This window comes from Triticum dicoccoides, chromosome 3B (genome assembly GCF_002162155.2).
Source record: "Triticum dicoccoides isolate Atlit2015 ecotype Zavitan chromosome 3B, WEW_v2.0, whole genome shotgun sequence".
Lineage (NCBI taxonomy): Eukaryota > Viridiplantae > Streptophyta > Magnoliopsida > Poales > Poaceae > Triticum > Triticum dicoccoides.
In genome coordinates, this window is record NC_041385.1 from 448,794,267 (window position 1) to 448,800,011 (window position 5,745).

The window sequence follows — 5,745 nt, forward strand, 5'->3', positions numbered from 1 at the left end:
GTTGGTCTTACAAGTGGGACCGCAGTTGAGGAAACCGACTATCGGCAAACCCCCACCTCGCCTGTCGCGCGATGGCTGAGTTAGAGAAACGATGAGGTTGAAGAGATTGCTCTAGCACGGACTCCAACAAATATGGTGTCAGATGGAAGTCGTGCTGGTGGCGTGTGCCGTACTCCTGGACGTGAATGCTTGTTCTGGCCCATGCCACCCTACTACTCCTACTACTTACTAGTAGTATATAGTACTACTAGTATGGAGGATTCGAGGTGCTGGTTACGTAGTACAGTATGGCTACAGTAAAAACACTCGCATGACGCGTGAAGCATGTGAAGCTAGTACAAATAGTGTACTACTATTGTTGATTGGCCTCATCCAATAACCTATTGCAATGCACGTACAATTATGTATCCGAAAAATATTTTTTTGCCTCGTCGCACCACTCACTCACAGAAGCAACTCGAAAGCCATTCATAAATTTAGTAAGTTTATCACAGGCATATCATTTTATTACATACAACAGGTCATCAACCCACATCGACAACGAGGATACATTATAAATACTAAAGTTTTCACCACACAACAAATAACAAGCAATGAAATGAACTTCAACTCAACCATTCCTCGGCGTTGGAAACGCTTGCTTTGAACCACAAGTGATTCTCTAGTACGGGCCATCCATTATCGATCTGGAGACCGATGCAGGACTGATCATCTAGGTTGAAGCGGCCTACTATATCAGTACCAGGGTAGGGAACCACCCAAATGTCCGAGGTATAGACACAATTGCTTCTCATAAAAAGTAGTAACGTTGTGTCAACAGTAGTTGGATCACCTTTCACTATAATTGGATAGTTTTGTCCAAGGAAGAGCGAGTTTTCTCCAAGACTATCAATTCTATACCAGGTAGAAGGAGTTGGCGCTAGCACACTAGTATCCATCCCGAATACCATGCAACGGGTGTTGGAATAGGTCTGAAGAGTGCGACCATGGGAGACTACACCTGCTTCCTTAGCAGTAACATCATCAGTGGGTTGTATACACACGAGAAGAGGTGATCCATCGGAATTAGTTGCCAGGCGCCAAATAGTATATGGGCCCTGCTCGTCCTCATGCTCGTGATCATCACCATCATCATCTCCCCCTTGGTTATAAAAATCTTCAAGTATAGGTGGTGGAATGTTCACAGGACCTTGGAAACACAACAAGAAGGTTAATTAGTAAGGCTGGCCATAGTGGGGGTAACATAAGTAGTACCATGCACTTGGGACTCGCAAACATGCTTATCTGGCAGGCAATTAAGGAAGAGAGAGATGGTTATAGTAACATAGGTAGATACCGGAACATAATAAATGTGATGCTACTATGTGTCATGCATGGCAATAAATGAGACCACCTATGATACTAATCTAAGATACTATGCACTATAGAGGTAGTAACATAAACTAGTAACATATGCATGTTACTAGTCTAAGTTACTCCCCACTATGACCAGCCTAAAGGGAAACTTGCTAACCCGCATGCATGTGGATGAAACAATTATAATTATGGTGGAAGACAAACGTACAAAAACAACAAGGATGCCATGCAAAAACAGTGCCACGAGTGGTGGCAGTAAACACAAGGCCCTCGTATTGAATTGCATCACAGTACTCATCCATGTACAGAAACTGATTTTTGAGCAATATCCATCCAATCAAACCACTCACGACGGCAACAAGCTTCTCGAAGATAGCAACAACTTCATAGTTGTTGTAATTCGAAGAGTGGTTGGGGACTCGAGAAATTGCTATCTTCCGTAGAAGACAGTCACCATGATTGTATTTGAACATGTGTACAATACCAGTGTGCTGAACCTCTGGGCAGTCTGCTGAGATTTTTGGAAGTGGAACCCGGTCACGAGTGTACACATTCACAAGTACCCACTCGCAGTTGGACCCAATGTAAACAACCCAATCTCCATTTGCACCTGCCCAAGCCTTGCTCTCAAGCGATGGCATCTTAACATCATACGTATCATTATCAAGCGGCATCAACTTGCACAGGGCGAGGCCTCCGTCGTGACGGCGCCAGTCATCAGGGTCACTGCGAAGAACATAGGGGAGATCAAACCGCTCCTTGACTCTTGGGTTCCTTGTAATGATGTCATTAGTTGAGTCGAGAATGGGCTTGGACGAACCTGCCATGCTAGCCGAGGTGATGACGTTGCACTGATTAATGAGTTCCTCCACCACGTCATCTTTCAGATCGGGGCAAGAATAACGGGGTCATTTCCATCCTGTTCCCTCCATGGAGAAGACGATCGAACAATGGCAGAAGAAAGGGTGAAGGGCTGAAGGAAAATGGAGGAGGGAGAGGAAGATCATGCGACAACAGTTCCAAATCGAGAGGGAACGGTGAAGAGGTGGTGGACGGTTGCCAGTTTGCCACTGTTCACGAAGGGGCGCCCCGGCCTACACGTCGGTTCGGAAATACTCCTACTACTCGCCGTCATCTCATTGATATGTGGACCACATGTCAATGAAACATGGTGTGTAATTTCTCGTGCAAAATGTGATCTGGCCGCGTTGGCCCGAGGTGCCGCATTAGTTATCGGCCTTTATTTTTTTAATGGCGTGCCGTTCAGTTTTGAAGCACGACTAATTGGTACTGTATGCACAGAAAATATAAACTACTCTACCACTACTCTACCTCCAGTACTAGTAGTATAAAGAAGATATATAGGTTGGAGCTTCAGCGCTTTCTTGCCAAGGGCTGCCCACTTGCTTCTCACACTACCACCCTCTCTCCAGATCTAAAAAAGACGGCCCCTCTCTCCCTCCTCACCGGTGGTCACAAATCCGCCGGGGAAGAAAAGGATGTGCAGTGTTGACGCACTCGTCCTCGGCGAGCGAGGTCACGCACTGACGACAAGGTCATCCTCTCAGACCTAGCACCCGCGTGGGATCGCTGCCGTAGTGTGTGCGGAGGACGACGACCACGAGCGAAGCCACTTCCCGCCGACCCTCAGGTATGCTACCTCTTTTCGAACCATACCATTGTTCTATTGCCCCATCTGGCACGTCGTTGCATGTGGATCTTTTTCCACTCCACCATCTTCCCAATTTGCTATCCTCTGCTCTGCTGGCCACGCAGATGAAAACCATAATTTGCACTATTAAAGGAAACCCTACTTCATGCATACTAATGCATGTCTGGGTTGAATAAGGAAAGGATGGGAGACTGTACTGTCCAAGAGAGTAGGCATCAAACCCGCATCTAGGTTGAAAAGGGGAAAATCAATAGCTAAGGAACGAGTCTCGTGTCTCTTGGTTGAAGTAGGGTAGAAAGGCATGACAACGCAATAGAGAATGACCAGGTCGATCGGTTTGTTGTCCTCACATAGGAAAAAGGTGGCTAAAGAGAACAAAAATGGGACGTACCACATATGCTGCCGGGATATTTGTTGCTCTGGGCAACCATACCTCCCTCACCACTCTGCGTCCGTGGAGGTACATCGTACTGGTGCGCCCACTGTCCGAATGGGCCTCCCATGCTCTTATTGCCACTTTTTTTGCTGTTAGTATAACGCCAGCAGTCAAGTCAAGCAATGCTACTGCAAAGTGATGCCACATTTAACTAATGCCGCTCTTAGTCTAATGCCACAGATAAATTAAAGTAGTGCCATTTAATGTCATTGGATCATTTCAGGGTTAGCTATTGATTGTGGATGTATTAAAGATTTTTTAGCTAAGATATTCTAATGATGTTGCACAACCAGTATACCAACGATGAAACTTGTTACTACCTTCATATTTTTGCACTGTTAATGCTTATAGATTACATATCTCACTTTCATGAGATAAGTTAACTTTTTGTACAGTGTCACCAAAATGCCAAGGCGCTGATGTCATTTTATTTTGGTTAAACTGCATAGACAATTATGAAGACAAGAGGAAAGTTCAAGAGTGGGCACCTCCTCCTCCGGCTGTTCTCTTGATTCGTTCGATCAAGTGTTTATGTTTGATCGATTATCAAGATTGGGATAGCAATTTTTAAGGTCCCCCCCGAGTTCGAAATGATATTTACCTTGGAGGTACATGGTTTGCAATTTTTTTATACTATCATTAGTTAATAATACTAGTTACCTTCAGACTTCTGTATTTGGTTTAATGCTCATGCACAACTAGTATACCAATGCTGAAACTTGTTACCTTTACATTTTGTATTGTTAATTCTTATAGAAACCTTCCAGTGCTAGAGTTTATTGAAATCCGTTCAGTAAAACCATTGTACTGTACCCTGTAATAAACTAACTACTCTACTGTTGCACTAGCCACTGGATTAGTGTATATTTGTAGTATTCGAATGGTGTTGCATTAGCGTATGGACATAAATAAAGTGTGGCAAGCTTTCCCAGATATGTGCTCAAGAAAACTACTACCTGTTTTTCTAAATACTAGACTTTTGGGTACTTTAAATTGAACCGCGAAAACGTCTTATATTAAGGAACAGAGGGTGTAGAGTTCACTCAAATTATCCCGGTAAAGCTAGTCACACCTTTGTTAAAATTAATGTTCATTATGTTATTGGAGGAGGTCTGTATGTTTGTCTCTAATGCCTGTTTACTACATACCTGACATCATGATGTAATGTTAAGTCATTTCCTTTTGTACAGTGTCACTAAATTGTCAAGGCAGTGATGGCATTTTATTTTAGTAGAACTGCACAAAATTTGCTTAAAAGAAGAGGAAAGGTCAGGAATGGCTCAGTTTTTTAGAAAAAACTATGTATGCCTTCCTGACATTAGCCGTTGTTGCTTTATTTATTCCTTCAAACAGGTGGTTAGAAACAGTCTTGCTACCTTTTCCCATTAAGAAATTGGAATGCTTATATTTGTGAGTCTATGCTTCAACTAGTGCCACTTTTATAGTAATCACACTTTCAATATCTATGCAAACAGGGATGCTCGATTTTAGTGGAGCTGCACAAAAAGTCCAACTGGTTCAAAATTTGGAGCATGTTTTTTTCCAAACCTTTATATCCAATTGGTGGCACTATGAGCTGTTCATTATGAAGGTACATGGTTTGCTACTATCTTGCTACTCTTTTTGTACTGTCATTAGATAGTAATACTAGTGGTTTGCATGTGAATTTATTGGAAGGGTGGACCTACATTGGACGTGCAGGAAAGGATTCAATGATTGGATGCTCAATTTCGGTTGTATCGATTTCACCTCTTCCATCACTGCGAACATGGTGTGGTATATGTTTACTAGCTGGTTGATATTTGTGCAGACAGAGATGTCTGCCCGTTGCTATTTGGCAAACAAACAAAGTGTCCACAATTTTGGTTGAACCGCACAAGAGAATAGTATAGTCACTGCATGCAGTGCCTTTTGAAAATAGACACAAAGATTGGATAGTCACTTCATGGACTGCAGAAAAGTAGTACTGTACTATTTACTGGCCAACACTAGGTGCTTCATTGCTTTGGTCTGATTATACAATGGGCATCATTTTCCCTAAGTTAAAGTTTGTATCCCGAAAATAGTCTCGCGGTGTGATCAAGAGAAGACCAAATCATATTGCAGTGGATGTTCCTCCATCATGTGTGGTTCATTCTCATGGGTCCAGCTGTTGGTGAAACCATTTACGTTTGCAAGAGGAATTGTAGACTTCACAAACAAATTTGTCTTTCAGTCTGTGATGAATGTTGGCCAAGAGAAGCATCCATGTTAGTAGGAAGAACAGATGTTTTTTTCTAGA